Below are 17,246 nucleotides of genomic sequence, written 5' to 3'. Positions count from 1 at the left end.
TCATTTTCAGTCAATTCAACATCCCCTCAAAGAGGAGGATTTCTACTTTTAGTCATTTTAGTTACATTATTTCAACCACTTGGTTAATTCCAAAACCAGGGTTTGACCTAAAGGCAAACCCCTATTCCCAACACATTTCGCTTTCCTTTTGTGTGCAGGAAGCAGGTGCATAGTTGTACCTCTTGAATTGAGGTTTATTTGTAGAGACAAACAAACCCTTTTTGATGCGTAGAAAGTTCGAAGGACCAAGAGGGTGGGTGTCCTGGTCCAAACATATGATCCCTACTACTTTTGACAGATTTTGCAGACCAGCTCTGAATCATCTCAAACTTCTCAGATCTAGGTGCACGACGAAATCCCAAATCTGTAGCTCACCGTTTTCTCATATTTGTCTTCATTTCCAACACTTACTTTTAATTCAACTAGTTAACTTACAAAAGAGGGTCAAACATATTCCATTTCAATCAATCTACTTAGTATTAAGTCCTGATTAGTGACTAAATCTAGTGGATTTACCCCCTCTTTTGAATGTAAAGACATCATCTCCCCCAAGCGAAAATAGGTAATTTGGTGATTTCTCCTTCATTGTTGCAAATTTCCAAGTCACCTAATTTTCCTCTTTACATTTTGGTGAACTTGACTCCTTACACCCTTAATTCTGTTTTTTGTTTTCAGATTTGAGTGTATGCAATTTAAAATTCAATTACAAGTTTAATTTCCTTACAATTTTAAAAAAATTAGGGGTTAAATTCACAAAAACCCTATTTTTAGATTCAAAATTGAGCTTGTGATTTGTCTAAATTGGATTGATTGTTTCAGATATGAGAACTCTTCAATTTTACAATTCAAGTTTTCATTTACATGTTCAATTTTCAATTTTTTAAAAATTAAGTGGTTAAATAAAAAATTCCTAATTTTTAATTGTAAAATTGAGCTTGTGGATTGTGTAGATCTTCAATTAATTTTCAAATTTGAATCCTTTCTTCAAATTCAAAAATTCAAATTTCCACCTTACAACATTCAAATTTTCAAATTTAAATTTTTAAAATTAAGCAGTTTATGCAACAAACCCTAATTTTTAAATTTAAATTAATCTTGTTTAATTTCAAATTTACCTATAAGCATTTAATCAATTTAATTAGATCTAAAGCTCATAAAAGTTGGCCCTTAACCTTAAGAGTGCCATTTTTTGTTTGTTTCTTTCAATTAATCATTCTATTAAACATCCTAATTGTGTCCCATTTCAACTTTCAAGGCCTTATTTCGCATATCTAGACATCTCCAATTTCCATATCCTTCTGGAATTCACATTAAAATCACAATATCATTCTTCCCCAAAAATTTGGTAAAAAGTTGGTCAGACCAGGTAACTAGCTACCTGGTTCTGACTTTTTCTCCTCAAATTTCGGGAGGCTATTTTGACTATATTTTGTTGTCATTGTTCCAGAGATTTGTGAAATTTATTGATTTGAGGTCGCCCATTATCCAATGACATTGTTAGAGATGTCCCTCCTAAACATGTAGAAGTCCCTCAATTGGAACTTTATAATGGGAAAGGTGATACCTTAACTCATGTTAAAATATTCCAAAATCTGTGTAGTGACTTTGCTCATGATCAAAGATTGTTAGCGAAATTGTTTACTAGAACATTAAGGGATAGAGATTTGCAATGGTATTGTTCTTTGCCTCTTTATTCTATTACTTATTTTCAACAATTGGCTAATGCTTTTATTCAATAATTTCACAATAACATTGGTCCTAAAGTTACTTTGACTTATTTGATGCATTGTAAACAAGGTGTTAAAAAAAAGTGACTGATTTTATTGGTAGGTATAAGCATTTGTATTCTCAGATTTATTTTCTTGTGCCTGACCAAGATATTCAAAAGACTTTTATTTATAATTTACAAAAAGATATTAGGGATAATTATCAACAATCTGTGAGTCAGTTGGAGAAATCTTCTTCAATGGCTACGAGTGATAAGGGTGATAGTACTCAACAACCGTTTGCAAAGTTCAAACCTGGTGCAGGAGTACCTAGTTGGCCATATGCTTCTTTTTGGCCATCATGAGTTGTTTTCAAGTTTTATGCTATTTCAAGTTGTAATAAGGTCCCTAAGGACCATTTGGAGTCATTGTGATCATTTCCAATCATTTTGCAAAGTAATTGTAACCATTGAAATCATGTAGACCTACAAGGTCTTGATAGGTCAACTTTGGTCAAACTATGAAAAATGTGCCATAATGGGTGCAGAAGATGTAATATGTGTCTTGAAGCCATTTTTATCATGTTGGAAGGGTTTTAGGTGGTTTTGAAGTCATTTTCTTACTTTTGGTCAAGGTTCTCAAAAAGATGTAAAAGTTGCTTAACAACTTTTAAAAAGTTGCCAAGCAACATTAGCAAATGTTGGTTCCAATAGATAACCAATTCAAATTATGGTTAGGACAGTTAGAAATGCTCAAAAAAGGTATAAATATGCCTCTTTGGGTTGAGGCATGGGGTGGGTATGTAATTTTGGTGAAGATTTTCAATAGATACATAACTGTTTGTGCACTTTTCCTGAGAAATTCACATGGTTGGAAAGGGGGAAAGGTCTACTTCATTTTGGTTATGATCTGACGCATTTTCATCAATTTTTGAGGGAGATACACTTATTTTACTAAAATCAGCTCCTGAACCCTCTTTACCTAGGGTTTTGATAAAGATTATTCAATAACTCCCATGTCCACCGTGGAAAAAATCTAATTCTTGGTGGAATGATAGGTTTCAAGTCCTATTCAAGATAAATTTGGGTGCAAAGAAGTATGTGGTATTTGGGAGAATTTATGTGATGCCCTAGGCCTGGCATCTCAATGTGACAGGCCTAAGAAATAAGATTGTAAATGCTAATTGAGTTGTTGGGTTAAAATTGAGGGGTTTGGGTGTTGGTAATCTCTAAAATTAGTGGTTTGGGATTGAATAAAAAGTGTTCCAACCATTGTTCAAGTTGGGAAGCAAGTTTTGAGGGACTCCCTTTGAAAAAGTGACCTAATTGCCCTTTAAAAGAGTGAGGACGATGATTTTTTGACTTGTTTGATGCAAAGAAATCCTAGGAAAACTAAACATATGTTGTTAAAAATCCAAATGGGTATCTGAAAAGGTTATCCTTTTGTGTTTGTGATCAAGGGATTGTAAGTTATTGACAAAATACCCTCAGCATAGGGCTAGTAGAGTATAGGAGCCATTACAAGGCAACCCTTGTGTTGGGTCTCAAATCAACAGATTGGATAGGTTCTAAGGAAATGCCAACTCCTATGATCAAACCCTCCAATTGACTTGGCCAACATATAGAGTGAACCTGTTTGGTTGCTAACTCTCTCACTTTAGGCTCTGCAGGACCTAGGCGGGTGTACCTATTCACTGAATGTCTCCAATAACCAGCGCTTTTTATAGCAGATGTATTATCCTAATCTGATATCTCCTGATCTTTGAAATGGCATGAGTTCCTTGAATGGAGATATAGCAGATGAGTTCAAGATTGTTGTTGTAGAAGCTATTCGATCTATGTTTCCTAACTACTTCTGCTTTCTTTTTTTTTTAAATAACAAATGGTGAAATATAATGATGAGTGTAATCTGTTTTGACCAGTGCCTTCTTTACTGTTTGGGCTACAGAGTCTTTGCACTTTCTTCAGGACTTATTATGCGAGCCTGTGAGACAGTTTTTTAATCCACCCTTTTGTAGACCTGTCGGTTATTATTTCTTTTGAGATCAACCTGAATGCTTATATCATGTGTTGATTGAATGAATTTTAACCCTACCTTTAAGGGACCAATCAATGAAGTACTGCAAGGAACAATTACAATTCGCAAGCAAAACTTTTGTTTCAACGTTATAACACGAAGCACAGATTTGATTTCAAGAATATGAATAACCTTATCACTTTAGATAATATCACAGACGATTGCCAAGACAAAGTGAAATAATCCACAACACATACGCAAAGAAAAGCAATAGTTCATAGCATGTATTCCATTGAAATTTTTTTAAAACTTACAGGCTGTCATACATCGCCATTTTCTTCTTATCCCTTATCTTCGGCCGAGTGTTTAAATCTTCCATCGAAAGCTCATTTTCTTCGATACTATTGTTTCGGTGAAAAAGCTTATGTCGAGAAGCCACTTTTAAGACTCATCGAAATCACTCTTTCATCGATAGTCCCCTTTTTCGATAAGTCACATGTAATCTCCATCGAAATCATTCTTTTCGGTGAGTTTCTTTCTTCGGTGAAGGCCCATGTATGTTCATCGATATCCCCTTTTCATCGATATCTCTTTATCGATGAAACAATTTTGCCTTTGCTCGACGTCATGTTCATCGATGAAAACTTGTATTTCGATGAATGCCTTCTGAGTTTCTTCGGTAATGATATTTCTTCAAAATCACCTTTTTGCCTTTTTGCCTTTTGTTTTCACTTTTTCGATGAAACTTAGAGTATCGATGAGTGGTTTTCTACGTTCATCGAAGGTAACCTTTTGCCGAAATACCTTTTCTCAGTGCTCGATACAGTTTGCTGGTCGAAATATCCATTAGTCTTCATGCTTATGGAAACACACATTTTTTTTATATATTTTTATTTTCAAATATAGTGCTCAACAACGGCTCTGACTGAGGATAGAGGAATATTGAATATGTCTTCAAGAATCCAGAATCTCTGGTTAGCGCAACTATGATGGTATTTACAAATGGAAATGGATCCTAATCTACTGTACAGGTGATACAGAATGCTTCAGGAAAAGAAGTTCTTTAAGAACTGCCCATGTACTGGCAATTCTTGGACCTCCCCTGTCGCGTTTTGAAGCAAATAAGAATCCTCCCCCTTTTTGTCTATAATCACATATGGACCAATCCACAAGGCTTCAAATTTACCATGCTTGCCTTTGTCTTGACTCCTGGCATTCCACATTAAAACCCAATCTCCTACACAAAATTTTCTGTTTGATGTCCTCTTGTCATACAACCTCTTCATTTGATTTTGAATCCTGATATTCTGCCTTTCAGCTTCTGCCCTGACTTCATCAAGTTCCACTAACTGCATTATCCTTTCTTGTGATGGATCTTTAGCATCTATCTCTTCTTGAATCATAAATCTATGTACAGGCAAGAGATTATCCAAAGGTAATCTGGCCCTTTTGCCATAAACCAATTCAAATGGAGACTTTCCTGTGGGTTTTTTCATAGTTATCCTGTCTGCCCATAGTGCAAGATTCAACTTCGAATCCCATGCTTTTTTGTTTTGTCCCAGCATCTTTTTAATGATCTTTAGGATATTCTTGTTGCTTGATTCAGCTTGCCCATTCCCCTGGGGGTGGTAAGGAGAAGAATGTGATATCTTAATGCCATATTCTTCACAAAAGGTGTTGAATTCCTCTGATCTAAAGGACATGCCATTATCTGAGATGATCCTTGCAGGAACACCGAATCTAGTAATAATGTTCTCCATTAAGAATTTTATCACCACCTTACTAGTGGCCTGTCTGGTAGGTATTGCCTCCACCCATTTGGTAAAATAGTCTGTAGCAACCAATATCCATCTGTGTCCTCCACTGGATTTTTCTTATATTTCCCCTATAAAGTCTATTCCCCATTGTTGGAATGGTTCCTCAGTCAACATTGGTCTCAATGGGAGTGATCCTTGGTACTTTGTTTTGTTTGAGAACTTTTGACAAGCTTCACACTTTCTGACATATCTATAAGAATCATTGAAGACACATGGCCAATAATATCCAGCTCTCAATATTTTATGTGCTGTAGTCTTAGCCGAGAAATGGCCACCACAAACCCCATCATGCATTTCATGAAGGAATTTGTTTGCCTGGTAGTTGTCCAGACATAATAACAATATCCCATCTCTATTTTTCCAATATAGGTCCCCATTGATAATTACATATCTTGTTGATTTTAGCTTCAAAGCTCTCTTCTGATTATCAGTCATGCCATCTGGACATCTCAAATGCTTGAGATAGTATATGATATCGGTGTACCATGTTGTTCTTTCAATACTGAAGTTAGCTTCTTCCCATCCAACCTGATTCACACCAGACTCCTCAATTTCAGTTCCTGTCATGAGTTTGGCCAGCCCCTGTCTTTTGATAATCTATGAAATTTTGAGCTCAATGTTAAATTCTTGTATCTGATTGATCCATTTGCATCTTTTGCCCGTGACCTCAGTTTGTCTGAAGATATCTTTTACTGCCGCATTGGGGACATAAGCAATGACTTCAGCCCCTACTAAGTATGGTCTAAATTGTTTCACTGCTTTGACCAAAGCATAGGCCTTCTTTTCATTCAATTCATATTTTACTTCTGAAGGGCTCAAAGACTTGCTAAAATATGCAATGGGCTGCTCATACCCTTCTGAATTTTTCTGTAACAACACTGCTGCTATAGTGTGACAAGAGGCGAATGAGAATATTATAAAAGGTTTACCAAAATCTGGGGAAATTAGTACTGGTGCCTCGGAAATTGCTCTTTTGATTGCAACAAAAGAATCAATTGCTTCTTCAGTCCAGTCAATTGGGGCCTCTTTCTTCAACATTTTTACTATAGGTTTTATTATGTCTGCAAAATTCAAAATGAACCTTCTCACAAAATTAATTTGTCCCAAGAATGATTGAATGGCTTTGATAGTTCGAGGGATGGGAACCTCATTGATAGCTGCTACTCTTTCAGGATCAATTCTCACCCCCTCCTTGGATACTATGTGTCCAAGTAGTTTTCCCTCTTCAACACCAAAGTGGCATTTTTTAGGATTCAAGGAAATCCCATATTCTAAGGCCCTTTTAAATATCTTTTCAAGGTGTTCACAGTGATCATCAGCTTTCTTTGAGTACGCAGTCAGATCATCTTGGTATACTACCATGATTACATCAATCAATTCTGCGAAAGCCACATCCATTTCCCTTTGAAAAGTAGCTCCAGCATTGGTCAATCCAAATGGCATTCGTGCATAGACATAAGTGCCTCATGGAGTTGTGAAGGCTGTCTTATATTTTTCAGTTTCTCTAACTTTCACCTGATTGTAACCTGAAAATCCATCCATCATAGACAGCAACTCACACCCTGTCACCTTCTGCAGCATGTTATCCATATTTGGCAATGGACAGTTATCCTTTAGAGATGATATGTTTAAATTCCTAAAGTCTACACATAACCTAATATCCCCATTTTTCTTCCTGACTGGTACCAAGTTAGAAACCCATGTGGAGTATCTGCATGGCTCAATTATTCCTGCGTCTTTCATCTTTATAATTTCTTCCCTCAGTTTTGGTAACAATGTAGGATTAATAGGTCTCTGCTTTTGCCTAAATGGCTTGGCTTCTGGCTTAAGTGGTATCTCATGTTGAAAGAGATCTTCCCTGTAAGTTTTGAGATCCTCATAAGACCATGCAAACACATGTTTGTATCTTTTTAGCAACATTATCAGTTGTTGCCTCATGGCAGGAGTTAATTTTTTTCCAATAAAAACATTCCTGGGGGCTCCTTCATTTCCTAGGTTGATTTGTTCAATATCACTCTCTTTAACAGCTGACCCTTTGGTTTCAATCACATCTTGAGCATTAAAAGTTCTTTCTAATGCCACTAGGCCTCTTGGTAATTTATTTGACTTCAGTTGTATAATTTCATGTCCAAATAAAGTTTCCTTACCTTCAGTTTTTTCCACAAAGTCATTAAAATTTATAGCTTGAGCCTGATAATGATCAACACACTGTAAGAAATTTAGTAGATCTGCATCATCTTGAAACACTTGCCAATTATACAAGTTGTCAGGAACAGATGGTCTTACTTTCATCTCTACTTCAGATATCCCAGTTAGCGTTATATCATTGCCTTTTAGTGCAATATTTGCTAAAAAATCTGCCATGATGTTCTTTGATCTATCTATCCAGGTTATCTGAAAAGCATCAAAAAGCTCCATGGTATCCCATACAGCATTCCTGTATTGTTTCAGTCTTAAGTGTTTTGAGGCATATCTTTCCTTTACTTGTGAGACTATTAGTTCTGAATCACCAAAGACACTTAACAATTTGACTCCATGTTTGACTGCTATGTTAAGACCAGTGAGTAGAGCTTCATATTCAGCAATGTTATTTGTACATTCAAATAACAACTTGAAAGAATATTTGTAAGTTTCCCCTGTGGGTGAAACAAAAAGAATTCCAGCCCCACTCCCTTCTTTGCTATAAGACCCATCAAAGAACATTTTCCATATCTGGCCATCCTTTTCAGTTAGACATGACTCAATGGGGATCCACTCTTGAAATTTAGGTTTTGTCAACTGTACCTGGAAGTTGTCCATATCAGTCTATAAAAAACATACTTGGTTCACTGTTTCTTCCATGTCTTCTATGATATATGTGGACCGAGGTTCCCTGTCAATTTTTATTTCCTGTCCATTTATCGGAATTGTAGCATATGACAAATCCAGCTGCACATATCCACCAATCATATTCGACCATTGTCTAGACAACAACATTCCATAGTTTGGTGGAACATCTACCACCGTGATATCTGTTTTATATGATGCTTCTGGACAGGCTGCTAATCTAAACTCTACATCCTTCATGATACCCACCACTGGGACTGATCTATTGTCCATGGCATAGCATTTCCCAAAGGTAGTATCAACTTCTAGTCCTAGTTCTTTCATTACCCCAACAGGCATGACATTTATGGCTGCTCCTGAATCAATCATACAATTCTTTACCCTCTTGTTGTTTATCACCAAAGTGAGATAAAATGGGTCTACTTGTGTTGGGTTTTTAGTTATAATGGACCCTAAGTATATAACTAGAGCCATTTGTTCATTATTGTCACTTGTTGGAACCTCTTGTTTCTGTTCATTAATCTTCTCTTCTTGGACACCTGAAATCATCTCCAAAGTTTTTTCTCTATACTCAGGAAACCTCATTATTTCCATTAATGGAACAGAAACTTTTAATTGTGTTAATGTAGTTGAGATATCAAATGAGGTAGAGTGTTGTGATGAAGGGAGTTTTACTGTTTTTTCCTTTCGAACATTAGGACCCTTCTTATTATTCTTTGGTACAACCTCCTTGGACATAGCTCCTTTGTTTATTCGCTTGAGTGTCTCATCAGTTTCTTTCATAAAAAGACTAGTAGGTTTACCTTTCTCTGGATTCACTACCCTATTCCTTAAATCATAAGTCCTTTTCGCTTGTGCAACGGCATAGGCTGTAATTCTTCTTTTTTCTTCCTCAGTAGGGATTCTGAGCTTAACACTTTCATTTTTGCTGGTGGTCACAGGCAAGACAGAGCATTGATCAACATTCATGGAATCTGACCTTCCTTCCTGACTAAATGATATCATATTAACAGTTGAATCATCCACATGTTCTTCATAGCTATCCTCTTCCTCTTGCAATCCTTTTGCTACTGCACACAAAGAATAAGCGTGTGGCATATTGCAAGCATAACACCACATGTCATCGTCTTGAGTATAATTTACTGTTCTTTTTAAAGGATCTGGAATTTGTTGATTGTCTTTGTGGTTTCTGTCTACTGGTTTTCCATCCTTCCATGTGGTGTTATAAGGCATGTCATGTAGTCTAGGTCTCTCAGGACGGTAGTATTGCTACTTCTCTGTTTTGTTTACTCTTATAGATAAATCCTTCAGGGCATTTAAAACTTTATCAAGCTTATCTTCATCTCTATTAGCCTTGGGTGCTCTAGGATTGTATAACCTTGCATCCTCTCTATTTCCTATTTTACCAGCAGCCTTTCTGTTGTTTTCTATAACAATGACATCTTTCACAACATCCCGGAGGTCTCTAGGATTTCTGGTTGTTAGCTCATAGTTTGTTTTACTGTCATAAGCATTGATATAATACAGAATGCTCACCTCAGGTACTGGTTTCATCCTATTGGGGATTTTGTTTAAAACCCTGTTAAATCTTTTGTTAAAATCTATCACTGATTCATTTTGCTCTTTCTTTATGCTAATGATTTCGTGCAAAGCAAACTAAGGGCTGTTATGGTCTCCATACTGCTCAAGGAACAAATCTTTGAATCCTGCAAGATCTCTAATGGATGCGTCAGGCAACGTCCTAAACCAATCTCTTGCATCCTCTATTAATGATTGCATAAACAACCTGATCTTGACATCTTCATATGGTAACCCAAAATCCTCAATTACTGCGTCAAAGGCTTTACAGTGAGCCTCACCTGAAACTGCATTACTTCCTGTGAACCTTGGTATCGCTGTCCTGATTTCATTTGGGATAGGATATGGGTATACTATCATTCCTGAAAAATCAAACTGCCTCATTTGCTCCATATTTATCAGCCCGTACCCTCCATGAGGATTCCCAAAGTTTTGGTTCACATTACCATACAAGGGTATTTGGTTTTGATAAGGAAGAGGGTATTGATTCTGGTGTTGATATTGAAACTGATTAGGGGGTGGATGTTGGTTATAAAATTGACCAGGGGGCGGGTACTGATTAGGAGGAATGAAGCCTGTATGTGAGTTTTGCTGGACTGGTGGTGCACTTGATTGCACATGATCATCCCTCCTATTACCAAACAAGGGATTCTCATAAGCTTTGAAATCATTACCTTTTGTTTTACCCACTCCTTGAGCATATGTTTTCTTGTAGTTGTTTACATCTTTATTAAAGTCATCCTCACCAACATTTATGCCCAACTTGGCACACAGCTCCAAACATTCCTGAGTCCTTCCTGAATCTCTCATCTCAGCAGCTGCCTCCATCATTTGTCTAGTTAAATCTGTGAATCTATTTGCAGGGTCTGCCATACTTGATCCTGATGGAGGTGGTGTGTATTGTCTGGACCGTGCTTCATGATTTTCAAAACCAGGGGGAATTTGGCATCGCCCCTTTTGAGCTTTATATGCTGCAATCAAATCTTCATTCACCGAGCTTGAAGTTGTTGTTCTATCTTGTTCTTTTAAGGGCAAATGTTGGCTACTTTCATGTTTATACTGGTTGTATCTTTCTCTCATGGAATCATTCATGGGTTCTTTATTTTTGTTCCTTCGTTGAGAGAAATCTAATTGGGATAAAGGTTGTCCTTTTGTGACCGATCTTGTCCCGTGCATTGATGTTCTTATTTCAGAGTCGCCACCTCTTTCCTAGAGGATATGTGCTATTTTTTCTTCTGAGTTCTCTCCCACAGCAGAGTCTTAATAATTTTTCCCCAGCAGAGTCGCCAATCTGTTGGGTCTCAAATCAACAGATTGGATAGGTTCTAAGGAAATGCCAACTCCTATGATCAAACCCTCCAATTGACTTGGCCAACATATAGAGTGAACCTGTTTGGTTGCTAACTCTCTCACTTTAGGCTCTGCAGGACCTAGGCGGGTGTACCTATTCACTGAATGTCTCCAATAACCAGCGCTTTTTATGGCAAATGTATTATCCTAATCTGATATCTCCTGATCTTTGAAATGGCATGAGTTCCTTGAATGGAGATATAGCAGATGAGTTCAAGATTGTTGTTGTAGAAGCTATTCGATCTATGTTTCCTAACTACTTCTGCTTGCTTTTTTTTTTAAATAACAAATGGTGAAATATAATGATGAGTGTAATCTGTTTTGACCAGTGCCTTCTTTACTGTTTGGGCTACAGAGTCTTTACACTTTCTTCAGGACTTATTATGCGAGCCTGTGAGACAGTTTTTTAATCCACCCTTTTGTAGACCTGTCAGTTATTATTTCTTTTGAGATCAACCTGAATGCTTATATCATGTGTTGATTGAATGAATTTTAACCCTACCTTTAAGGGACCAATCAATGAAGTACTGCAAGGAACAATTACAATTCGCAAGCAAAACTTTTGTTTCAACGTTATAACACGAAGCACAGATTTGATTTCAAGCATATGAATAACCTTATCACTTTAGATAATATCACAGACAATTGCCAAGACAAAGTGAAATAATCCACAACACATACGCAAAGAAAAGCAATAGTTCATAGCATGTATTCCATTGAAAATTTTTTAAAACTTACCGGCTGTCATACATCGCCATTTTCTTCTTATCCCTTATCTTCGGCCAAGTGTTTAAATCTTCCATCGAAAGCTCATTTTCTTCGATACTATTGTTTTGGTGAAAAAGCTTATGTCGAGAAGCCGCTTTTAAGACTCATCGAAATCACTCTTTCATCGATAGTCCCCTTTTTCGATAAGTCACATGTAATCTCCATCGAAATCATTCTTTTCGGTGAGTTTCTTTCTTCGGTGAAGGCCCATGTATGTTCATCGATATCCCCTTTTCATCGATATCTCTTTATCAATGAAACAATTTTGCCTTTGCTCGACGTCATGTTCATCGATGAAAACTTGTATTTCGATGAATGCCTTCTGAGTTTCTTCGGTAATGATATTTCTTCAAAATCACCTTTTTGCCTTTTCGCCTTTTGTTTTCACTTTTTCGATGAAACTTAGAGTATCGATGAGTGGTTTTCTACGTTCATCGAAGGTAACCTTTTGCCGAAATACCTTTGCTCAGTGCTCGATATAGTTTGCTGGTCGAAATATCCATTAGTCTTCATGCTTATGGAAACACACATTTTTTTTATATATTTTTATTTTCAAATATAGTGCTCAACAACGGCTCTGACTGAGGATGGAGGCATATTGAATATGTCTTCAAGAATCCAGAATCTCTGGTTAGCGCAACTATGATGGTATTTACAAATGGAAATGGATCCTAATCTACTGTACAGGTGATACAGAATGCTTCAGGAAAAGAAGTTCTTTAAGAACTGCCCATGTACTGGCAATTCTTGGACCTCCCCTGTCGCATTTTGAAGCAAATAAGAATCCTCCCCCTTTTTGTCTATAATTACATATGGGCCGATCCACAAGGCTTCAAATTTACCATGCTTGCCTTTGTCTTGACTCCTGGCATTCCACATTAAAACCCAATCTCCTACACAAAATTTTCTGTTTGATGTCCTCTTGTCATACAACCTCTTCATTTGATTTTGAATCCTGATATTCTGCCTTTCAGCTTCTGCCCTGACTTCATCAAGTTCCACTAACTGCATTATCCTTTCTTGTGATGGATCTTTAGCATCTATCTCTTCTTGAATCATAAATCTATGTACAGGCAAGAGATTATCCAAAGGTAATCTGGCCCTTTTGCCATAAACCAATTCAAATGGAGACTTTCCTGTGGATTTTTTCACAGTTATCCTGTCTGCCCATAGTGCAAGATTCAACTTCGAATCCCATGCTTTTTTGTTTTGTCCTAGCATCTTTTTAATGATCTTTAGGATATTCTTGTTGCTTGATTCAGCTTGCCCATTCCCCTGGGGGTGGTAAGGAGAAGAATGTGATATCTTAATGCCATATTCTTCACAAAAGGTGTTGAATTCCTCTGATCTAAAGGACATGCCATTATCTGAGATGATCCTTGCAGGAACACCGAATCTAGTAATAATGTTCTCCATTAAGAATTTTATCACCACCTTACTAGTGGCCTGTCTGGTAGGTATTGCCTCCACCCATTTGGTAAAATAGTATGTAGCAACCAATATCCATCTGTGTCCTCCACTGGATTTTTCTGATATTTCCCCTATAAAGTCTATTCCCCATTGTTGGAATGGTTCCTCAGTCAACATTGGTCTCAATGGGAGTGATCCTTGGTACTTTGTTTTGTTTGAGAACTTTTGACAAGCTTCACACTTTCTGACATATCTATAAGAATCATTGAAGACACATGGCCAATAATATCCAGCTCTCAATATTTTATGTGCTGTAGTCTTAGCCGAGAAATGGCCACCACAAACCCCATCATGCATTTCATGAAGGACTTTGTCTGCCTGGTAGTTGTCCAGACATAATAACAATATCCCATCTCTATTTTTCCAATATATGTCCCCATTGATAATTACATATCTTGCTGATTTTAGCTTCAAAGCTCTCTTCTGATTATCAGTCATGCCATCTGGACATCTCAAATGCTTGAGATAGTATATGATATCGGTGTACCATGCTTCTTTCAATACTGAAGTTAGCTTCTTCCCATCCAACCTGATTCACACCAGACTCCTCAATTTTAGTTCCTGTCATGAGTTTGGCCAGCCCCTGTCCTTTGATAATCTGTGAAATTTTGAGCTCAATGTTAAATTCTTGTATCTGATTGATCCATTTGCATCTTTTGCCCGTGACCTCAGTTTGTCTGAAGATATCTTTTACTGCCGCATTGGGGACATAAGCAATGACTTCAGCCCCTACTAAGTATGGTCTAAATTGTTTCACTGCTTTGACCAAAGCATAGGCCTGCTTTTCATTCAATTCATATTTTACTTCTGAAGGGCTCAAAGACTTGCTAAAATATGCAATGGGCTGCTCATACCCTTCTGAATTTTTCTGTAACAACACTGCTGCTATAGTGTGACAAGAGGCAAATGAGAATATTATAAAAGGTTTACCAAAATCTGGAGAAATTAGTATTGGTGCCTCGGAAATTGCTCTTTTGATTGCAACAAAAGAATCAATTGCTTCTTCAGTCCAGTCAATTGGGGCCTCTTTCTTCAACATTTTTACTATAGGTTTTATTATGTCTGCAAAATTCAAAATGAACCTTCTCACAAAATTAATTTGTCCCAAGAATGATTGAATGGCTTTGATAGTTCGAGGGATGGGAACCTCATTGATAGCTGCTACTCTTTCAGGATCAATTCTCACCCCCTCCTTGGATACTATGTGTCCAAGTAGTTTTCCCTCTTCAACACCAAAGTGGCATTTTTTAGGATTCAAGGAAATCCCATATTCTAAGGCCCTTTTAAATATCTTTTCAAGGTGTTCACAGTGATCATCAGCTTTCTTTGAGTACACAGTCAGATCATCTTGGTATACTACCATGATTACATCAATCAATTCTGCGAAAGCCACATCCATTGCCCTTTGAAAAGTAGCTCCAGCATTGGTCAATCCAAATGGCATTCGTGCATAGACATAAGTGCCCTTATGGAGTTGTGAAGGCTGTCTTATATTTTTCAGTTTCTCTAACTTTCACCTGATTGTAACCTGAAAATCCATCCATCATAGACAACAACTCACACCCTGTCACCTTCTGCAGCATGTTATCCATATTTGGCAATGGATAGTTATCCTTTAGAGATGATATGTTTAAATTCCTAAAGTCTACACATAACCTAATATCCCCATTTTTCTTCCTGACTGGTACCAAGTTAGAAACCCATGTGGAGTATCTGCATGGCTCAATTATTCCTGCGTCTTTCATCTTTATAATTTCTTCCCTCATTTTTGGTAACAATGTAGGATTAATAGGTCTCTGCTTTTGCCTAAATGGCTTGGCTTCTGGCTTAAGTGGTATCTCATGTTGAAAGAGATCTTCCCTGTAAGTTTTGAGATCCTCATAAGACCATGCAAACACATGTTTGTATCTTTTTAGCAACATTATCAGTTGTTGCCTCATGGCAGGAGTTAATTTTTTTCCAATAAAAATATTCCTGGGGGCTCCTTCATTTCCTAGGTTGATTTGTTCAATATCACTCTCTTTAACAGCTAACCCTTTGGTTTCAATCACATCTTGAGCATTAAAAGTTCTTTCTAATGCCACTAGGCCTCTTGGTAATTTATTTGACTTCATTTGTATAATTTCATGTCCAAATAAAGTTTCCTTACCTTCATTTTTTTCCACAAAGTCATTAAAATTTATAGCTTGAGCCTGATAATGATCAACACACTGTAAGAAATTCAGCAGATCTGCATCATCTTGAAACACTTGCCAATTATACAAGTTGTTAGGAACAGATGGTCTTACTTTCATCTCTACTTCAGATATCCCAGTTAGCGTTATATCATTGCCTTTTAGTGCAATATTTGCTAAAAAATCTGCCATGATGTTCTTTGATCTATCTATCCAGGTTATCTGAAAAGCATCAAAAAGCTCCATGGTATCCCATACAGCATTCCTGTATTGTTTCAGTCTTAAGTGTTTCGAGGCATATCTTTCCTTTACTTGTGAGACTATTAGTTCTGAATCACCAAAGACACTTAACAATTTGACTCCATGTTTGACTGCTATGTTAAGACCAGTGAGTAGAGCTTCATATTCAGCAATGTTATTTGTACATTCAAATAACAACTTGAAAGAATATTTGTAAGTTTCCCCTGCGGGTGAAACAAAAAGAATTCCAGCCCCACTCCCTTCTTTGCTACAAGACCCATCAAAGAACATTTTCCATATCTGACCATCCTTTTCAGTTAGACATGACTCAATGGGGATCCACTCTTGAAATTTAGGTTTTGTCAATTGTACCTGGAATTTGTCCATATCAGTCTGTAAAAAACATACTTGGTTCACTGTTTCTTCCATGTCTTCTATGATATATGTGGACCGAGGTTCCCTGTCAATTTTTATTTCCTGTCCATTTATCGGAATTGTAGCATATGACAAATCCAGCTGCACATATCCACCAATCATATTCGACCATTGTCTAGACAACAACATTCCATAGTTTGGTGGAACATCTACCACCGTGATATTTGTTTTATATGATGCTTCTGGACAGGCTGCTAATCTAAACTCTACATCCTTCATGATACCAACCACTGGGACTGATCTATTGTCCATGGCATAGCATTTCCCAAAGGTAGTATCAACTTCCAGTCCTAGTTCTTTCATTACCCCAACATGCATGACATTTATGGCTGCTCCTGAATCAATCATACAATTCTTTACCCTCTTGTTGTTTATCACCAAAGTGAGATAAAATGGGTCTACTTGTGTTGGGTTTTTAGTTATAATGGACCCTAAGTATATAACTGGAGCCATTTGTTCATTGTTGTCACTTGTTGGAACCTCCTGTTTCTGTTCATTAATCTTCTCTTCTTGGACACCTGAAATCATCTCCAAAGTTTTTTCTCTATACTCAGGAAACCTCATTATTTCCATTAATGGAACAGAAACTTTTAATTGTGTTAATGCAGTTGAGATATCAAATGAGGTAGAGTGTTGTGATGAAGGGAGTTTTACTATTTCTTCCTTTCGAACATTAGGACCCTTCTTATTATTCTTTGGTACAACCTCCTTGGACATAGCTCCTTTGTTTATTCGCTTGAGTGTCTCATCAGTTTCTTTCATAAAAAGACTAGTAGGTTTACCTTGCTCTGGATTCACTACCCTATTCCTTAAATCATAAGTCCTTTTCGCTTGTGCAACGGCATAGACTGTAATTCTTCTTTTTT

The sequence above is a fragment of the Cryptomeria japonica genome, chromosome 3 (assembly GCF_030272615.1).
Source record: "Cryptomeria japonica chromosome 3, Sugi_1.0, whole genome shotgun sequence".
NCBI lineage: Eukaryota > Viridiplantae > Streptophyta > Pinopsida > Cupressales > Cupressaceae > Cryptomeria > Cryptomeria japonica.
Note: the sequence above shows the minus strand (reverse complement) of the source record.